The sequence below is a fragment of the Caretta caretta genome, chromosome 9 (assembly GCF_965140235.1).
Source record: "Caretta caretta isolate rCarCar2 chromosome 9, rCarCar1.hap1, whole genome shotgun sequence".
Taxonomy (NCBI): Eukaryota; Metazoa; Chordata; order Testudines; family Cheloniidae; genus Caretta; species Caretta caretta.
Window position 1 is genome coordinate 86750678 of NC_134214.1, and position 22179 is coordinate 86772856.

General features: G+C 41.4%; 1 protein-coding gene across 3 annotated transcripts in view; it reads left to right on the forward strand.

The window, feature by feature from the left end:
• The window catches only part of TENM1 (teneurin transmembrane protein 1), a 1415133-nt gene that overhangs the window by 76826 nt on the left and 1316128 nt on the right, over nucleotides 1-22179 (forward strand). The gene's annotated exons all lie outside the window — the stretch shown is intronic.

A 22179-nucleotide genomic window follows, 5' to 3' on the forward strand; every position in this document is an offset into this window, starting at 1 on the left:
TTCACAAAGATGATTAAAAGAAACAAAACTACTTTCCTTTAGAACTTGCTCCAAAGTTCTTCCCCATCTATGTTGCCTTCCCAACAAATGTGTCTTTTCAAGATATTAATCTCATTTTGTCTTCCCCCAGCAAACAGAACATGTCCTTTCAATTTGATGCCAACAAGCCCCTAAATTGCTAGTTATCACGAACCTGCCAACTCTGATTTCATTTTTGGGCTGTTTAATTTATGAACGAACAAGACAGAAAACATAATACAGTGGGGACCCGGACGGTACTCCAATGAAGTAACAGAGGAACAGTTGAGAGAAAAATAGTATGAGCTATTAGTTGATTACAACAAGGGAAAGAATTTCATCTGTTTTCTAAGAAGACAGAGGGAGACAGACAGAGGGAGATTGAAGGACAAGAAAGGAAGACAAGGGGAGAGTCTAACAAATAAAAACAAAAAGAGGAAGGGGATAGAAATATTCAAAGTGTCAGAGGAAATTAAATAGAGAAATCTAAAGGAAGCAGCACACCCATGCCACTCAACATAGCCTTCTGAAAGCTCACATGCATTTTTAAATTACATTTTTATGTTGAAATTTGGATTTCTAAGCCAAGTGCTGGCAGCAGGTGTCTTTCTTTTTATCAATAAGTATTCACCATTCGTATAGCACCATAGACATGCATGGCTCTTTGTAAGGGGGAGAGGTTCAGGGACCCTGCTCTGTTGAAAAGTTACAGCATTAAATAGGCTAAATAAATTACAGGTGGTGCCATTGAGCCTCCTGCTGGAACTGCAGCTTGCTGAAAAGTAAGACACCAGCTCTAGAGGGCAGAATTACAGGTTAAAAACCAATTGATTAATACAAAAGAACAGAGATCAATCCCTTTTATATTAATATATGATTAAATTGTAAAGCACTTGATTTATATTTATATTATTCAGACCCTGTGTGATTCCTCTCTACATCAGGCACAAATCATTCCAATATAAATATTGTTTTATATTATACACAAACTATTAGGACCTAGTCTTGTTCAGTATTGAGAGATTTCAAATCCCACTGGGCCAAATCCTGAGGTCTTTGCTCAATTTCTGCTCAGGCCAATTCCCATTGACTTCATTGCCAGGCAAGGTCTGATTAAAAATTGAACTCCCAATTCTGCTTCATTGAAGGCAATATAAAGTTTTCGATTGACTTTTGTGGGGGCAGCATTAGGAACTGGGTATAACCTCAAGATCTTGCCCATTAACCTGAATGGGATTTGAGTGTGCTCAGCAACTTATAGGATCAGGTCATCCATTAATAAGAAACACACCAATAAATCATGTGTGTAATAATGGTTGCTTGTTGATAAGAGTAGACCCCTTATGCCCATGAGTGGTTTTTACTCACATGCAAGGAATCCCATTACCTGCAGTGGGCTATTTGCATGAGTATGGATTATTCACATGACTACAGGTTGAAGAATCACTTGTACACAATTTAAACAAGAGGAGGTATATTTCTATAATTATTATGCATGCATCCCATAATCCTCTCCCTACAAAGTATTGACTACTTAACACTAAGGAATAAATATGGGATTAGAGTTTCAAAACAGTACCCAGGAGCTCCAATGTAAGCACCCAAACAGACAGTCAGATTTTCAAAAGCACGCAGTAGCTCCCGGGTATGGAGGGCTTTTGAAAAATCTCACTTTTCATGGACAACCTCTCATATGAGTCTGATCATAAGAGCTGCTGCTGAGCTTCTACGAAATCCACTGGGCTAAATCCTAAAGACCTTACTCAATCAAACACCCACTGAATTCCATGGGAATTTGCTTGTGTAGGGAAAGGACTTCATGAATTGGCCCACAGACTTCAATGAGAGTTTTAGGTTCTCAGCCGTTCACCTGATTTGGCTGCTTATAATACTGATTAATACATTTGTTTCTGAGGCATTACCTTAAGATCTCTGAGAATCTAACAAAGTATAATTAAGACAACATTATCAGAATAGGTTTCAGAGTAACAGCCGTGTTAGTCTGTCTTCGCAAAAAGAAAAGGAGTACTTGTGGCACCTTAGAGACTAACCAATTTATTTGAGCATGAGCTTTCGTGAGCTAGAGCTCACTTCATCGGATGCATACCGTGGAAACTGCAGAAGACATTGTATGCACACAGAGACCATGGAACAATACCTCCTCCCACCCCACTGTCCTGCTGGTAATAGCTTATCTAAAGTGATCATCAAGTTGGGCTATTTCCAGCACAAATCCAGGTTTTCTCACCCTGTGCCCCCCCCCCCCATAAACTCACTCTCCTGCTGGTAATAGCCCATCCAAAGTGACCACTCTCTTCACAATGTGTGTGATAATCAAGGTGGGCCATTTCCTGCACAAATCCAGGTTCTCTCACCCCCTCACCCCCCTCCAAAAACCACACACACAAACTCACTCTCCTGCTGGTAATAGCTTATCCAAAGTGACCACTCTCCCTACAATGTGCATGATAATCAAGGTGGGCCATTTCCAGCACAATTCCAGGTTTTCTCACCCCCCCACCCCCTTACACACACAAACTCACTCTCCTGCTGGTAATAGCTTATCTAAAGTGATCATCAAGTTGGGATTATCAGAATAGGCATACTACTCAGTAAGCATATGCAGCAATCAGCCTGAATTTTATCAGTGTAACATCAATCAATGTGTGCTCTTTTCCAACAAAAACTAAACAGGAAACAAAAGACTTTAGTTTGTCTCAAAAGTATGCTGTTGGTTGATACGTTATTTTCCAATCCTGTGTCTCTATACAGTTTGTACAGTGCATGTACGTATTTGTGTGTGTGCGCGCGTGCAAAATCTTCAGGTGAATAAGATTTAGGCAAACACTTGTGCGTGTGAATAACTTGACTCATATAAAGTATCAGGGGGTAGCCGTGTTAGTCTGTATCCACAAAAACAACAAGGAGTCCAGTGGCACCTTAAAGACTAACAGATTTATTTGAGCATAAGCTTTCGTGGGTAAAAACCCCACCCTAACCCTAACATCTGAAGAAGTTGGGTCTTTACCCACGAAAGCTTATGCTCAAATAAATCTGTTAGTCTTTAAGGTGCCACTGGACTCCTTGTTGTTTTTATTCATATAAGTATTCTCACTGATTTTGATGGGAATAGTCACATGAACAAAATTACTCATGTACATGTGTTTGTAAAATCATGCCCTTTGGTTAGGTAAACTGCTATGAGACTACAGTAATTATACAAATAATGATTGCTTATCTAGAGATCTTTGGTGATTTTTTATAGCCTGGGTGTTAGACTATATTACCCTAACTTACTACTTCCATGAAGAAGATTCCTTGCACCGTGAATAGGTATTTTAATTAGAGCTGACTGGTAACTGGAATTCCCATTCCATAGGAAATGCCAAAATTAAAAAAAAAATCCAAAACAGAATGAAAAACTAAATTTCAAATTTCCCCATGAAACAGGAATTTTAATATTTTGTTCAGAAAAAGTCAAAGCAGTATTTTTTTATTCTTTTGAACAATTTTTGAGACTCTGTGCTGTGTGGAGACCTGGCTACTCTCCAGCTGAGGAGCAAGGCACTTTGGGATACCAGAAAGCTACAGTGCTATGGAAGTCTGTGTGGTGGGCTGCTGCTGCTGCAAAGTCAGGGGCCACTGGAGACTGGGCTTCTGAGGGACCATGAATTTGGAAGATGGGGCTTCCAGGCTTCCAGGTTTCTGGGAGCCTGAGCTGCTTAGGAGTTGAGATCCTGGAAGCTTGCACTGCTGTGGTGCTATGTGCATTATCTGACAAGAAACTAAGCAGGTTTCTGTTGGAATTTTGTCAGTGTCATGTTCCTGCAGATCAATACAATTTCAACAAATCAGCATTTTCCCATGGAAAAATGATCCTTTGGAAAATTTCTAGCCTGTCCTAATTTTAATACTCTTGAACTATCAAATGCTAATGCCACTAACCTAGGTCACCATTGTATACATGCATCTGTCTTGTTATTGAGTCACTTTAATACAGAATGTATTTAACATGTTTCTTTTGACATGTACACTGTGTGAGATGTCATTTCAGCCACAGAACGTTCTTTTTCCTTACTATGAATAAGGCCCATGGAGTCGCTTCAACAAGAAGTGAAAGTGACGCTGTCATTGCCCAAGTTCACTTTGTTAAAAAATCATTAGGTGTTTATCATGTACATGGCATTTATTCTGCATGATGTATAACACCATAAGACCAAGCATTCACTGGGAAGGGTAGCCACAACACAGACTGCAAGCATGCACAATAAAATAGTGACCTGGACAGTGGTAATATATTTTATAACAAAAATTCTCTTTAATACCTTTCATGAGCATCTGTTGTAAAAGGAAATAGCAAGTTAATATGTATTTTAACATATCTCCAAAAGGTTTTACGTGAACGTTTAAAATATTCTTAATTTTATTTATCACAGATGATCTCACTACCACAGCTAAAACTGCTGTACATTTTGAGATGATAGCTCCCCTGCTTAATTACTTGGCCTTTAAAAATGGTTTCGCAGGACTGTCTAAATGTTTGTTTCTAGCACCGTACAAGATTGTAAGGACTGAATGTTTATGGTTTGAATTATTGCACTCTGCATGCAGGTATGGTTTGCAGCCTTGAGGAAGCTATCTCATAGCTCATTGGTTCTGAAAGGAAAAAGAAGTGCGTGATTTTTTGATTTTTAAACTTCTGAGAAAAGAAAAGATCACCACAAGCGGCACTAAGGGCCTGATCCTCTAATCTTCCCAGAGGCAAGACTCCTGTTGAAGCCAATGTGTGTCTTGCTGCAGAGGAGTCTGCTGAGTTGAGCTATAGCTGACAGATTCGAACCTATGAATCTTTGGCATCCTCACAAAAGAGGCCGCGGGGGGAATTGGCATGGGCACTCACATTCTAAACATGATCCTCAGTGTTGACCTCATGGTGTATGTAGGCAAGACTGTTTGGAAATGATTGCTTGCTGCTGCTCCCTTGTGTACCTATTTGGGGCTCTACAGAGTACTTAAAGGCTCTCAATCTGACCTCTTCCATGAGGATTAAAAAAAAAATCACATACACAGCATTGAAAAACTGTCTGTTCTTTTTCTCAAAATTTTCTAGCAAAAATTTATTTGAAGGATATTTAGCCCATGGTAAATTCATACAGATATCGTATATTGTGGCACTGTCTCTTTAAAAGTGGCCATGTGTAATCACCAGAGGTCCTCTTGTTGTGAGGGGTCTCACAAGCTGCAGAAACACTCATGCCCCCAAGCAAAAGTGGGGGTGTGCAAGCTCCTGGGGTGTGCGAGTTTGTGGGAGCTTGTTGCTGATGCTGTCCACCCCATTGCAAACAAATGACTTGACCAAGGTTGAGACTCTGTATTGGTTTAAAAACAAAAGTGGGGCTTTTTTCCACAGAAAAAGTTTGGATTGTATATTGTTTATCAGTCTGTCCCCACACCGGGGGAGAGCAGGCCTTCCTAACCTCCAGGCTGTGCCCAGGGACTCCTTTCTCTGTCTCCGTCTGCTTTTTGATCCAGCTTTAGAATAGCTGCTAGGATAGGTGAGGCCAATTGCTGAGATTCCCATTCCTTCCCCTATTGCTGCCAGTCAACCAGCAAGTATCTGAACTCCTTCCACTAAGGAACACGGGACAGAATGGGGTGGGTGGGTTGAGGAGGAAGAGAGAGCGAGAAGCACCTCAGCAGTTGTGAGCAGCAACAGCTCCAGAGGCTTCAATGGGAGTTGGATGGGGCCTATGTCTTTATCTCAAGGTAAAAAGGAAAGTAGGTGTCTACAAAAGATAGATATAAGTCATGAACCACTGAGCTACAATTGCTGAATGCATGGACTAAAGGAGGCATCATTTAGGGAGTGAAGGAAAGAACATTGCACGAAAGAGGAATTTTGCAGGTGGAATTGTTGCTAGTCAAAGCGAATGCTAGAATAAGGTGAAAGAGATATGGTATGTGCTGGGTTTACTGAACGCTCTGCATTAGGTTCTAGTCAGCTCAACTCATGTACGGTTTACTTGGATGTTTGAATTTTGTAGTTGGGCTTTATCTAAATGGAAGCTACAAACCCTTTCTGGTTTTCACAGAAATATTTTGGAAGGTCAGAGAAGAAGAAAGTCCCCTTAAATGTCAAAGTTCCTTTGATAGCAAAGGCTCAGCTTCATCCTTAAAAGCGATATTGATTTAGTGTATTCGCCAGTTTTCTTGGCAGTCCCAATCCAGTTATCACATCAGACACTAAGATCCCCCGATAGAGTAAGCACAGTAGCATGAGAATTAGGAAGAGACAAAGGCAGAAACAAAGATCTCAAAATGAAGGGTTCCTTTGATAGGACAAGTTCAATACCTGAAACAAAAATGCAGCATCTGTTCCCTTTATTTTTGACAAGTCCCTTGATAAATGATGAGAGAGATGGAGAGACCTCTTCACAGTTTGTTCACCTGAAATAAAACTTTCTGAAATCTTTATAACGTTAAAAAATAAAATAGTCCCTGTAGAAAGCAAGATCTTCCTCAGCAAGTATGCCTTTTACTAGAGAAAAGCCAAGCTGAAGTAAAACTGTGTGTATGTGTAAGTAACACACTGGTGAGTGTGTGTTACAGGTCCCCCTCTGTGCGATGTACAGAGAATGGGGGCTACAACCCATGCCCTCCCAGCTACAGAACCTTGGCTGTTTAGCTCAAATGATAGTAGCTACTTGGTTTAGCTCTGGAGGTCCCTGATTCAGTACCTAGTGTGTTGGCCAAGAAGGCAGCTGTCACATGTGCACAACAAGCATGAGAAAGAATACACCATGAAACAAGGCTGCTATGTGTACAATTAGATGGGACCCATGAACAGACTGTAGGTGTAAGTGTGGAAAAGGGAAGTGTTTAACCCAATGCTTGGAGATGGACTTGAATTCTGCTTTTGGGTGATTGGTTGGAGAGAGATGAAAGGAGAAGTTTGGACTGTGAGGTCAAGGGGAACTAGTGAGATAGTATAGTTCTGATTTTTTTATTTTGTGCACCAGAATCATAAATCTGATATGCCAGCTAAACAGCTCCCTCAGAAGTCTTGGCAAAATGCACTGCATCAGTGCAGTGGGTCTCTGCTGATGTGGAGGCCCATTGATTTCAGTGCAAACTTCCTGAGCGGAGCCAGGCTTTGATGTTTAACTTATCATTCAACTTTTCTGTTTTGAAATGAATAACCAAATATCAGTAAAGTGGGGGAGAGAGAAATAGAAGTTTTTATTTGTAACCCTGCTGGGAAAGAATCCAGTCTCACATTGTTTGTTTTCAGTCTAATAGAAACCACTGTTACGATCAGTGCAGAATATTTTGGAAAAGTGTTGTCTGAAGTTTTGCTCATTTCACAACAAAACAGGAGCCTTCTCATAAAAGTGGAATGTCAATAGTTCAGTATTGCAATTACATTTTTTTAAAAATTGGAGTTGGTTATGTGAAATTCAGTGACAGGAATACAATTTACTGAGTAGTATAAAGTAAATTTTGACTAATTCTATTAATCCTATAAAACAAAAAGGAATCAATACAGTTTCCATTGTTTAATGGAATCAGAGCATTTCAAGGAGTTTGGCTGCATAATGACAATATTGAATACTAAGATATGCTGTTAAGAAATAACTCTTCATTGTAACAAATATTGTAAATTGCCATTTTTGTGAAGAGGTGAAACTTCTTGTTTCCTAAAAGAAATGATCACTCATAACTCAAAAATTGTGTGTTTTGATACCTTTCGGAGAATTTTGTTTTGGTTTAAAGAGCTTCAGAAGGATTGGAAGCTCAGAACACAAAATCCAGAGGTTATACAGGTTACGTTACTGTTGATAATTCAGGTTTCCCAAGTCACTTGGGATCAGACTTGCAGAATTAGCCTAAGTACTATTTTCAAAATTGGCTTAGGATCCAAAGTCCCACTAACTTTTAATAAGACTTTGGATCCTAAGTCACTTTTGAAAATGAGCCATGGGCTCCAAGTCAACTGAAAAATTTACCCCTGGTAACGAGCTTGAACTTGGCAAGATTGATACATATTATAGCAGGAATAATGATGACATCTATAGATAGAGCTGCATAATTGTTTTCATGCAAACGCTCTTAAGAGCCTTATAATGATCCCAGGCAAGATGATGGTGCAGCTGATATAGTACTTGCATAATAGAAAAAAAATTAAAGGAGGGTAATGTAAGTAATGCAAATCAGCATAGGTTTATGGAAAATAGATCCTGTCAAACTAACTTGATATCTTTTTTTTTAATGAGATTACAAGTTTGTTTGATAAAGATAAGTGTTGATGTAATATACTTAGATTTCTGTAAGATGTTTGACTTGGTACCACATAACATTTTGATTAAAATGCCCCTAAAATTAACATGGCACAGGTGGCTTAAAGACTGGCTAACTGATAGGTCTCAGAATTTAACTATGAATAGGGAATCACCATCAAGCAGGTGTGTCATCAAGTGGTGTCCTGTAGGGATAGGTTCTTGGCCTACACTATTCAACATTTTTATCCATGGCCTAGAAGAAAACATAAAATCATCACTGATAAAATCTGCAGATGACACAACAATTGAAGTAGTGGTATATAATGAAAAGGACAGATCATTGTTATGGAGCAATCTGGATCACTTGGTAAACTGGGCACAAGCAAACAATGTGTTTTAATACAGCTAAATGATCTAGAGCAGACATTCTGGTAAGAGGCAACTGTATAAAAGAGGCAAATAAGGTCACTTCAGACAGACCTATTTTAACTCAAATACTTCCAGACAGGAAAAATTGACATGCAAACCAAGTCTCAGTCATCTTCACTATTAAGGCTGATTAAGATGCAGGCCAGATCAAAGTGGCCTTTGAAATGTTAGGATTTGAGAAGGGAAGTTGGGAAAATCCTTTCACACTAGAGTGGAAGAGGCAGGGGGCGGGAAACTGATACAAGTAACGGGGCAGTAGCCACTGTACAGAGGACAGAAACTATTCTGTTTCTTTTAGAGGGAGGATGCACTATCAAATTTTGATGAAATGCTGATATAACCTAGACCTGTATGCCTAATAAAATGAATTCTGTAGCACCTCAAAGATCAAAAGGATCACTGCCTCCAACTGAAGGAGCCATCCCAAGGGAGGGGTCCAGGGAGGTCTGACATTGAAAATCCTGACTCAGAGGAGGGATGTTAATTGATTCTGACAAGCAGGCTAGCCGTATTTAAGAGACAAAGAAGAAATACACCCTCTACAAATGCAAGGTTCTGTTATTTACTTACATCTAAACCTTATGTATCTCTCTAGCTTTTATATGCTCGTAGCATAAGACTAAATGTTATGCAAAGCATTTAATATTTTATTTTGATTTTCTTTATTCTGAATAAATCCAGAGCAAGCCCTGGGTCACGAAAGCAACTCACCAGCTGACATCCCCTTGTAGCTAGGTGCAGTTTTGCTGAAGTTCCATTTGGTCACTGCCTCCTCTTAGTCACTCTTCTTTGGGTCTAGCCCTCCAGCTATTCATTTAAAAGTTCAGTCCTCTTCTGGGGTATCCAGGTGCAGCTGTAACTGATCAGGTCCCAAGCTGGCTTCCTTCAGCTGGCCTTTTCAAAGTCTCTTCACCCAACTTCCCCCTAGACCATCAGCATAGTCCTTCCCAATCGCTGTAGAACTCAATGAAAAACACACTCTTCTTTTGAGGTTAGCAGGTCCCAGGGCTTCTGGCTGGGCCCCTCAGTAGCGCTCAAAACTACAAACAAAATCAGACACAGCTGAAGTATCTTATGACCTGCTTCAGACTTAAACCTCTTGTTCGTCTTTGTCTCTTCTTCAGCTCCCAGTTCCTTATGGATACTGGCCCCAGGAGGGTCTCCCTGGAACTTGGCCCCTTGTTCCAGGGGCCGACCACAGGAATCAGCTCCACTCCAGTGGCTCAGTTCTCCAGGCTCAGCCCAGCTCTCCTCCACAGCCAGCCCAAACTGCTGAGCTTCCTCCCTTTTTAAGTCCTACACCCAGGTCTGGCATTAAAACTTTGTTTTACCAGGGTCACTGGAGACTTGGGTTCGAGTCCCTGCTCCAAATCAAGCAGAGCAGGAATTTTAATCTGGGTCTTGGACCTCTGAGATGAGTGGCTATAATGAGTTGGGAGTGTCTCTCTGTTTCTTTGAGAAAAGGGGCTGCACCTAATACCACTGAGAATCCCAAGCAGAGACATTCTCCCCCCACCCCCGGCCTATTAGTCAGGAGCCTAAGGCCCAGATCTATGAGAGTTAGGCACCTAAGTACTCTTGTGCATCTGGGTCCTAAATCCCATCCCTGTCTTCTGCATCTTACTGCTGGCTAGCTTAGGCAGCTCTCCCTCACCTTGCTGACTTCTGACGATCCCTTTCTGAAGTGACTAACGCTCCTTATGTATTCTGTGGGGAGCCTGGGCACCTAACTCAGGGCTGAGGATTCCACTTGGCCACAGAGTGCCTAGGAGTTAGGCACTGGAATCTCTATGTCCCATGGTGGATCTACCCCTTGGGTACTTCTGAAAATGTTACTCTAAGATTGTTGTTTGGGGAATTTCACACCAGCTGCCATAAAGATGAACATTTCCTTTCTTTCAAAGAACAAGAAGAATGCCTTCACAACATCTCTGAGGCCATGCTGCTCTCAAAGCAGCAATCACTCATACTGGAAACACCTAAAGGGTCACAGAAGAGAGCTGGAAAGGGCCAAGGTGCAAAATAATGGATGCCATTGGGGTGTAATGGGAGGAATTGGAAGCTAGTAGCAATTCTTTTAGCATCATGAAACATTGAGATAGTGGCAGCAGCCCAGGAGAGGTTTGCCAATGTAAGTGATACCAGATGTCACAGATATATAAATCCTACTGTGTTTGTGGGTCTAGTTAAACTCTAGAGGCTGCAATGTTCTAGCTCACTAATAAGGAGTAGTACTTTCAAGTAAATGGAGTTGAAACGGTCTGTTCTTTGGGGTGTGATGGCTGCAGCTTGAGTGGGAGTGTAGATGTAAGCTTCACTATTGGTCTATTAATGTACTTTTTTGCACTATTTAGAGCTCATTACATATCGTAACTAAAGATAGAGTGGGATGATAAATTAATCCTCTGGGGCATTTTCAAAGACATGAATCTGGAGGAGGTTTGGTTGTGGATTTTCAATAGGGGCTGGGCATGTAACTCCCCTTTGTGCATTTTAAAATCTCCCCCCTTGTTGCTGTCCACTGGTTTTTCTCCAAAATTGGAGATAGCCAACACCTTGATTCATACTCCTGTGATCCTCCTTGTATGTACATTTCAAAATGAGTTCTCTGTTGATTACATTCTTCCATGTGCTCATGCTGTTTATTTCATTTGTATTTGGATCATCAAATGTGTTTTGTTTGTCATATTTCTGAACAGAAATAAATAGAGGTATGTCAGCAGTAAACAAGGTTTGAATGCCTCTTGAGGAAGTTTAACAGGAATGAAATTATAAGATGACTGTTCCACATGTATGGGATTTTTTTCTCTTATTTTCCCATTGGGGTATAGTCTTTCCAAGCAAAATCTGCTCCCATATGCTAGAAAGTCTCTCTTCACGGCTTTTAATTCTGTGTAAATCTTTAAACATCATTGTAGATACAGTGCCTCAACAAACAATTCATTTATTTAGCATGTCACTCAACATGTCCCATCTGCTTAGTTTTGCCCTTTATGAATCTTTTGGCTTAGACTTTAGAAGAGAGCAGGTAGATATTTTGTTTGAAAGTTTCAATCAAATCCCAGGAGAGTGGAAAAATATCTTTTGACTGACATTACTGTATTCTTTTGTAGGAAGTACGTATGGACCGTAGAGATTTATTCCCTTCTACAGTCAACTCAACATTAATTACCTCTATTTTCCAGCAACACTACTTTTTTATGTCCTGTCTATTCCATTCTAATACATTATTTTTCAGTTAATTCAATTTCTGTTTAACCCTTTCCAAATGCCATTCCTTCCATCTCAACTTTTCCTCATTTGTGATATCCTCATTCCAGAGAAGCTCACTGGCAGGTTATTAACCATATTTTTTGTTCAGACTACATTAGCACTTAGTGGTAGGCTCCCCTAATCTGCTGGCATTGTATCATGAGCAGAGGAGGTGATACTACGCACCACAGTGCTTAGCTCAGTTTGCATTTGTTTGATACCCATGGAGTAACCCAGTTGAGGACTGTCACCACCAAAAACGCAAAGAGCTAAATTAAGAAAACACAAGTTCAGGTAATTCACCAAATTCTGTTAGGTTCCATATTTACTCCACTACCGAAAACAGTGCTGACCGACAGTGAGTATATAATAAATGTACATACTTTAATGTAACAATGTAAATCAGAACTGCACAAAAGAATTCTTTCACTTTTTTTCCTCTGACAAGTTGTATGCTGAATCTAAATAACTCTATAGGGGGCAAGGGAGTTTTTCTTTTCCAGATGTACCGTAATGCTATACTAATCTGTACACATTTAACCTGTGTCCAGTTCTAGTGTCCACAATTCAAAAGGGATATGGATAGATTAGAGGGGGTTCAGAGAAGAGCCACAAGAATGATTAAAGGATTAGAAAACGTGCTTTATAGTGATCGACTCAAGGAGCTCTGTCTATTTAGCTTAACAAAGAGAAGGTTAAGGAATGACTTGATTACAGTCTATAAGTACCTACATTCAACATTCCCTTTAAATGGTTTAGCGGTCTGGTAACTACAACACATCTCATGGCTGGGAGTGCGGGTGGCACCTGGATCCCCCTGTGCCAGTGAGAACCTGTGGCAGCTCCTCCTGGCACTAGGGACTGGCAGGAAGCCTTGAGCCAGCAATCAGAAGTATGGTGTGAAGGGCGAAAAGGGAATGCTCTTGCTGGGAAGGAACACAACTGTCACCTGGGTCCTGCTCTGACTGCTGTAACCCACGGCAACTCCTCTTGACACTACAGGAAACCTCTAATCGGGGTGAGGGGAAGCTTTTGCTGGGAGAGAGCCTGGCTGGCACATGGGCCCCACTCTGCCTGCCAGGCCCTCCTGCCACAACCCACAGCAGGTCTTCTCACAAGCAGGGACCAGCAAGAGCCTCCGGTCAGCAGGGAGCAGTAAGGATTTTAGTAGGGCAGTGGGGCGGGCAGGGGTGGGGGGAAATGGGCTGTTCTTGTCTGGCCTGGTGAGGCAGGGACCTGAGGTGCAGAGGAAGGGGAGGCCTCTGCCCCCCACTGCTGGGGCATCAGTGTCTGGTCCCTGTGCTCCTAACCACTCTGGGCTGCACGGGGTGCGGGGAGCAGGGATGGATGTGGGGTGAAGAGGAGGGGAAGACCCTAACCCCATGGAAGTCTTGAGCCAGCAGAAAGGGGGTAAGGAGTAGGGTGAGGGGAGGCAGGGGCTCCTGGGAGGGAGCAATGGGAGGGGCTCCCTTGAGGGCTATGGCCCCTGTCGGGGGATGTAGGGCCTCATGAAGGGAAAGGTAGGGCTCTTGCTTTCCTGGGTTTCTAACTGTTGTGTAGTTTTTAATGCTAAAACTCTTGAAAGTTAATAGGTACTCAACCTGCTGCTCTGTATGCCTGTTTCTACCTTATGTATATGTATTACTGAAGTGCCACTTTAAAAATACCTTACACTTTCCAGTGCAATATTTGAGGCCTCTTGTGTTTAAAGTTTCATAAGCTACTGCCTGGGAGATCTTGATAAGATGAGCACAGCTTAAATCTAATTCCCAGTGGGCATTAGAAAATGTCTACAGAGTTTGGAATAATCAGAGTTTGTACAAGAGAAGCCTCAGAACTGAACTTGCTGGTATTAGGAGAGTTAAGAGCGTCTTTTTAATAAAGGACTTCAACAATTTCATTTATCCAGACAGGTACTGCATGCAGTGCTTGGCTGTGTCTGTTGCAAACAGTTCCAGGTACCCTGTTCAAACCGTGACATGTCCAAGTGTAAGTTAAGAGTGTGGGTGCCAACAGTTTGACGTTGAAAGATGATTGGCTTTTGGAAAGCATGGAAACCGAAACAATTGATGTTCTAGGAAGGGGTCTCTTGAAACTGGGAGGCATTTTCCTGTAGTCAGTCAGGGTCAGGGTCATGTGTAAATTGTGTTCTGAAGTTAAAGTTAAGGGGAAATTTAGTAAAAAATGGAATGAATGGAAACTGAACAATCTAAAATGCCACTGGTTCAGAAGGCTTGTGTTGATGCTGTAAGAATTTTATGGAATCGGAAACATAGCTTTGAAAGCCAACAGAAGCATGTTTGAGTGGGGGGATGTCAGTGAGCAAATCAAGATGAAAAAATATACTGATTGGCAATGTGCTCCTTGCTAATAAAATAAATTAATCCATATTGTCCATGCTGCACATTCACAATCGCAGAAAAATGTTAATCGTCCTACCAGCTGGAGAAGCGAGAACTAAGCATTTGAATTTGTACAGTCTATTAATGTGGTAGTCCAAAGCGAGCTCATGGCAGCTGTATGCAATGAACGATTTCATACACTGATAGCTGACAAGAGCACCGCCATTGTAGTGAACAAAATGTCAGTCCTTTACATCAAGTTTTGAGCTCAGGACGATGTCAGCCACAAGACTGTGTTTGTTGCCATCACCCAGTTAACTTCATGCAATGCTCGGCATATTAAGGAGGCTATCAAACGATTCTACACAGATCACAATCTGGCTATACAGCGCATGGTGTTCACTTCAGATGGTGTTTCCATCATGCTAGGTAAGCATAAAGATATAGCTGCACTCTTTAGAGAATGTGTGCTTCACTGTTTTGCCCATAGTGAAGCCCTCAGCGTTGATGATGCCTGGAAACATATACCAGTGATGAAAGAAGCGGAAACGTTCTTATGAACTGTATCTACAATATTTAGGAGATCAGCTGTTAAGAAAAGTAAGTTTGGCTAGTATATTGGAAGTTGATGTATTATTGTTCAGGCCTTTGAAATGTGCTGGTTCTCATGTCACTTTTCTGTAAATGCCCTCTTGTGAAATTACAATGTTCTAATAGAGTACTGTACAGTGAGAATAATGATCCTGCAGCAAAATTTTGTCCCCAAAACCTTGTTGATCCCCAGAATCGTATTGCACTGACTGTGCTAGCTGATGTCTCATTGAGGCACGTCGCTATGCAAAAGCCAAAATAGCAAAATTTTGCTCCCAGTATCTTGGAGAAAGTTCTCTGGAGTGAAAAAGTGAAGTCACATATAGTGTCTCTTGCCAGCCCTGTCACTGCAAAACTCCTGTTTCATTATAGAACTCTGTGAATATTTAGATGGACAATTTCTGGCAAGTTTCAGAGTAACAGCCGTGTTAGTCTGTATTCGCAAAAAGAAAAGGAGTACTTGTGGCACCTTAGAGACTAACCAATTTATTTGAGCATGAGCTTTCGTGAGCTACAGCTCACTTCATCGGATGCATACCGTGGAAACTGCAGCAGACTTTATATATACACAGAGAATATGAAACAATACCTCTTCCCACCCCACTGTCCTGCTGGTAATAGCTTATCTAAAGTGATCATCAGGTTGGGCCATTTCCAGCACAAATCCAGGTTTTCTCACCCTCCACCCCCCCACACAAATTCACTCTCCTGCTGGTGATAGCCCATCCAAAGTGACAACTCTTTACACAATGTGCATGATAATCAAGTTGGGCCATTTCCTGCACAAATCCAGGTTTTCTCACATCCCCCCCACCCCCATACACACGCAAACTCACTCTCCTGGTGGTAATAGCTCATCCAAACTGACCACTCTCCAAGTTTAAATCCAAGTTAAACCAGAACATCTGGGGGGGGGGGTAGGAAAAAACAAGAGGAAATAGGCTACCTTGCATAATGACTTAGCCACTCCCAGTCTCTATTTAAGCCTAAATTAATAGTATCCAATTTGCAAATGAATTCCAATTCAGCAGTTTCTCGCTGGAGTCTGGATTTGAAGTTTTTTTGTTTTAAGATAGCGACCTTCATGTCTGTGATTGCGTGACCAGAGAGATTGAAGTGTTCTCCGACTGGTTTATGAATGTTATAATTCTTGACATCTGATTTGTGTCCATTTATTCTTTTACGTAGAGACTGTCCAGTTTGACCAATGTACATGGCAGAGGGGCATTGCTGGCACATGATGGCATATATCACATTGGTGGATGTGCAGGTGAACGAGCCTCTGATAGGGTGGCTGATGTTATTAGGCCCTGTGATGGTGTCCCCTGAATAGATATGTGGGCACAATTGGCAACGGGCTTTATTGCAAGGATAAGTTCCTGGGTTAGTGGTTCTGTTGTGTGGAATGTGGTTGTTGGTGAGTATTTGCTTCAGGTTGCGGGGCTGTCTGTAGGCAAGGACTGGCCATTTGCTGTTGAAGCCATATCTGCCAGATTTGATTATGGCACAGAACATGTTAGTAAACTCATAAGCAAGTACTATGCAGGATTGAATCTCCCACTGCAAACAGACGGATCAATAACCAAACACATTTGCAAGCAGAACACAGACTATACATTTATCACTCTGGAAAAAATGAAAACTGCTGCAATAAGTACATTTGCTGCCATAGTAACTTACCTCCTGAAAGACGAGCAGTTTATGGATCTCACTCAGGTTGTTGATATATGTGGTACCTTTCAAACGTCTAGAGCGAACTGCAAAGAGGGGGTTAGTTTAATAAATCAGACTAAAACTAAGTCTTACAACAGATTAGAGGTATTTATATGGACCATGTTATAAGAATAAAATACTACCTTGCAGCAAATGGAGATATCAACCTAGACAAAGTTACCATAACTGAACAACTGAGAAAGACAGATGAGAAATTTCCAGCATCACAATGAGTAAGTCATGGTCACTAAATGTGAACCTTATTACATTGCAGGAACATATATAGTATTTGTTGTGCACGCCATTTAATGTTGCTTATTTAGTGGTTTAATAAAGGTCTTACAACATTCTCACTTTAATTTGGTCACCTTTGCAGTTTTAGTGTGCGAAGGGGGCACCTCCTTGTGGTCAGATGTGGCACGGCTGCTCCACATCTGCAGTGGCCTATCTCTTCCTGTGACTTGGCCCTCCAGCCATGCCATTTCAAAATCTCTCCCCTTCCGGGGTAGGCAATAAACAAAAAGCAAGGGGAATTAACCCAAGTAATATGAGTTAGTAAGAGAGAAAGGGGAATGACTCCTTCTCAGGGTGTGTCAGGATCAGGTCCTCCCTTCCCTCAGGAGGGACTATCAGGCAGTGGTGTCATGGAAGTTCCTTCCTTCCCTCAGCCCTTTCCTCAGGAGCTGAGGGTTGAAAGTCTGCACTCTTCCCTGGTCTGGCCCCAAAGAAATGGCTCGGCTTCTCTTTCAAACTCCTCATCCAGCCTGTGCATGTCTTACAGGTGTGGCAGGGCTGGCTGAGCCCAGAGCTGCTCCTTAGCCCCTTGTTGTCCAGTATGGGATTTGTATGCCCCATCACAGTGTGCCATACTATAAGTACTGCTATTTTCTTCTCAGTGCATGTGTACAGTTGTAGCAACACAGTGGAGAGTTAGTTCAATGTAAAAAGACTTAAAAAAACCCCAAACCCTTGTCCAAATGTAGTCCTCAGTGGAGTTTATAGCTTGCTCAGTACAAAGAAAATACAGAGGGAACATTGCCTTCATGGGGAACAGATATTTGAAAATGGGCTCTTCGGTCTAGCAGAGTCAGGTATGACATGATCCAATGGCTGGAAGTTGACCCTGGACAAATTCAGAGTGAAAATAAGGTACACACTTTTAACAGTGAGGTTATTTAATCATTGGAACAATTCATTAAGGGCTGTGGTAGATTCTCCAGCACCAGCAATTTTTTAAATCAAGATAAGATGTTCTTCTAAAAGATATGCCCTAGGAATTATTTGGGGGAAGTTCTTTGGCCTATGGAAGTGTTCTACAGGAGGTCAGACTGGATGATCAAAATGGCCCCTTCTGGCTTTGGACTGTGTGAATTAGGCACATAAAGCATTGACGAGTTATCCTGTTAGTGAAGTTGAGTTTCTTTCTATCCTGGAGTTCAGATGGAGTCATAATTATGCCCATTATGATGCTCAATTGGAGTATTTTCTGAATCTAGAAGTGGGCATGGAGGTTCTAATGAAGCAGTCTCATTTTTCATATGAAGTCCTTTGACATGGAGTAGCATATTGTTGATCTGTGCAAATAACTGGAAATTTGGAAACCATAATATGGCAATAGACATAATGCAGAAAAGTCAGTGTTTCAAGTAGAGGGGTGGGTAAAAATAAGGTTTTATACCTAGTTTGATTTTTAGTAGTGACTGAAGATTAAAGTATTTGCAGTAATGTGAATGTGAGATGTATCTACTTCTTAATAATTGGGGCCTTTCAAAAATAAACAAAGCAGCCCACTTTCAGTCTGTTTGGTTCTGAAGAGTCCCACGTCAAGACAAATGAAACAGTTTTGCTGAATCCTTTTAGTAGCAAGAGAAGAAAGAAGTGTTGGGAACTTAGCCTGTGATGTAAAGAGCTGTATTAACTAACTTTAAAAGAGCAGGTCCATTAACCCATTTAGAATGACTCTAATTCATTCATCTGAATGCAGTTGGTTCCAATTTTCAGCATCTGTCATATAAATGATCCATCAATGGCTCTTACTGTGAAGAAAAGTTATCATTGAATTTCCAAGCATTATGCATCAGGCTACAATTTAGTCTCATAAAGGAATCTGATGTTTTCTTGGATTACTTATGGAAGGTATAAGACAGAACTCTCAAGATCATTTCTGTATAGACTAAATTTATATCCATTTTGGGAAAGCAGATATTTGGAATAGCCCATCTAACAATCAAGGAGAGTGATAGATTTCCCCCTTCCGTTCCTATATGGAAGGTACTAAGAAGTGTACTACCAACAATTTGAAACCTAGTATTTATATGCTCTATTTATACGCTCTATTTATAGCTTCTAGATAGATTAGAAACTCAAGTAGAGTGTAAAATATTTCTAAATAGTATGGTACAAATTCTGTCGAATTTCTATTAACTGCTGATGAAGTTCATGGATACATTGCAAAATACAGGGATGGGGGAAAGCAATAAGAAATACAATATATATGTGTGTTTTAATGTGAAGGTACAAACTATCTATCTACAGTACAGCCAGTTCTCTAACTGGCAGTGCATGTAGATTATTTGTACAATGAAAGTATATGAAATTCAACAGCAGTCACTGCAAAAGTTCAAATGAATAATGAATTAAAAATAAAGTTGGCTGATCTTTTAAAATTGCTAAGACAACACTGTAAAATCCTACAATTCTGCTTTGCTTCTATTCTCTCCTCCCTTGCCCCCACCACCAATCTCCCGCCACCATGGTACTTTCTGACACAATATTACAATATTCTTACTAAGGTAAAAAAAATCTATTAATAATTAATGCCTCTTTACTTTAAAATACCTTGAGGAATATTTCTCTGTAATTCGTTGTCAAAGGTAATAACTATCTGGGAATCAGAAGTAGAGAAGAAAATAGCTTGTGGTGGTGTGAACATTTTGATGTTTGCTTGATTTTCTAATCCTGATTCAATGCCTAAGGTATGTGACTGCTATACAGATACATTCTTTGACAGATTTTGAGGGCCGGGGAGGGAGGGAGCGAGAAATCAATTGGTTTAAGATTTTTATGAAATTCATTTGCTTAGTCAAAACCTAAACATAATGATAATTCAAACAGAGCTATGTGGCTTCCAGGGACTGTTTGAAGAGTTTTATGTCCTAGGATGCTTACCATATACAAAGAAAGCTCTTCTTTGTATGTGAGTAATAATATTGATCCTATTTCTCCAAAAGACTGCATGAAAATTTTCTAGAATACCATTTTAAGTTACTATCTCAGCAACTTTGATATTGCACTGGGGCAAGAGTGTTGTGAACGTGTGTGTGTGTGTGTGTGTGTGTGTGTGCGAGTATATTTGAGAAAATGTGGTCTAGTAGTTAGGGCTCTGGATAGGGGGGTTTGGTGGTCTGGATTTTGTTCCTGCCTTTGCCATATGCTTCCTGTGTCAATCTGGGCAAATCACTTAACTCTTGTTGACTCAATTTTCCCCATCAGTAAATTGCGGATAATACTTCCCAAAGTGTGGGAGGCTTACCCCTGTTATACCTGTGAAGTAGTTTGGAATAACCTGATGGAAGGCTTCATATACATTTAAATATGATAATTGCTTGTTATTCAAGATCTGAGTTTAGTGTGTGTGTGTACGTACACACTATACAAACACACATTTAGTCCTACTTTTTCAGAAGTGGGTCGTGAATTTGGATGCCATATTTTCTTGGAGTGATCAGCTTGAGACATCTTAGAAAGGCCTGTGTTTCCAAAGAAGATGCTCGGTACTTTCGGTACCCCAGAATCACGAGCTACTTTTGAAAATGTAGGCTGCTATTAAATAACTTATATGCTGTGCGTGAAATACTGACTCAAGTGAAGTCAACAGAAAAGTTTTTCCATTGACTTCAGTGGATGGAGGATTTCATCCTGGATGTATATTTGTGTGTGTCTCTCTCATTTTCTCTCTCTCTCTCTCTGGACTACATGATGCTGGAGTTAGATTAGCTGAAGTTTGAAAAGATCATGTAACTCACAAATAGCAATGCCATGACTCAGTTATTCAGGTCATCCTAAATGAGTGTCAATAAAAATGTTATACCACACCACTCCATTATCTGTTTTGTATAGGCCACTATTTTATGAATATTTTTGAGATTTTTTTTTTTAAATTGTGGGGCTATTTCTAAGACATGTGGCTTTAAAAAATGAAGGGTATGTGTCTTAGTTGTCATGCGTCCAAATGTCCAGGGCTCAGAGAGAAGGAAAAAATAGAATTAATACACATATAACATCTCCAGAAATGACCTAAAAGAGCCTGTCTATATAGGTTAAATTGTCACAAACATAGGAGCCCTATCTTATCCAGTGCACAGGATGGACCTGCTCTGGAGATGAATCAGGGTTGTGTAATAAGGGAGGCTTTTGTCTATAGGCCCTGCCTCATTTGGTGTAGAAGCTGGAAGATGATCATGCAGGATTAAAGGAAGTGAGGAATGATTTCATGGCTAAGGTAGTTGAGTGCTACCTGAAGAACTGGATTTTCCCCCTGCCTCTGCCACAGACTTCAAACTAAACTTGTCACAGGTGGTCACTCACTTTCTGGGTGCCTGACTCTCCTGTGGGCCTGGGGCTGTTAGATTTTGTGGGGCCCCTGTAGACAAATCTTTTTCCTGGGAGGGAGTTTGGTGCAGGAGGGGATTCTGATCTGGGGCAGGGGGTTGAGGTGGAGGAGAGGGTGCAAGGTGCGCTTACCGCAGGTGGCTCCCAGCCAGCAGTGCAGCAGGGCTCAGGCTGCCTGCCTGCCTGCCTGCCATAGCCCCGTGCTGCTCCCGGAAGCAGCTGGCTGCTAGCATATCTCTGCGGCCCCTGCGGGGAAGGAGGTAGCAGGTCTCCATGCACTGCTCACACCCCCAAGCACTGCCCCCGTGGCTCCCATTGGCCAGTTCCCAGCCAATGGGAGCTGCATGGAGGGTGCTGGGGGCGGGGGCAGTGTGTGGAGCCACAGAGATGTGCCATCAGCCAGTTGCTTCTGGGAGTGGCATGGGGCTATGGCAGGCAGGCAGGCAGCATGCCTGAGCACCCCTTTTAGCTGCCCGGACATTGCTGCTTGTGATTTATTTTTGCGGGGCTCCCCTTGAGCTGAGGCCCTGGGCTGCAGCTCCAAAAGCCCCTGCCTTAATCTGGCCCTGCTGACTTGAGATTCTGGAATTTGATTTGAAGAAGTGCTGAGCATTCACAGTTGTAATTAAAGTCAGTGATAGCTGTGCTTTGAACACAGGAAGTGCAATATAATGCTAAATAGTATGAAAAATCAGGTCCTAGTTGTCTCAGATTTGGCACCCTAAATTAGTGCATACTTTTGACCTTAATCTACCTGTGCTTCTGTTCCCTATCTGTTAAATGGAGATAATACCACTCCCTCACCTCACAAGGGTGTTGTGAGAATAAATTCATTAATGTTTGTGACGCACTCAGATACTATAGTGATAATCACCCTTGAGAAGGGTTTGAAAAATGCAGCAAATAGGGCATGAGGCCACACAGTGAACAATAAGGGGAAAAGA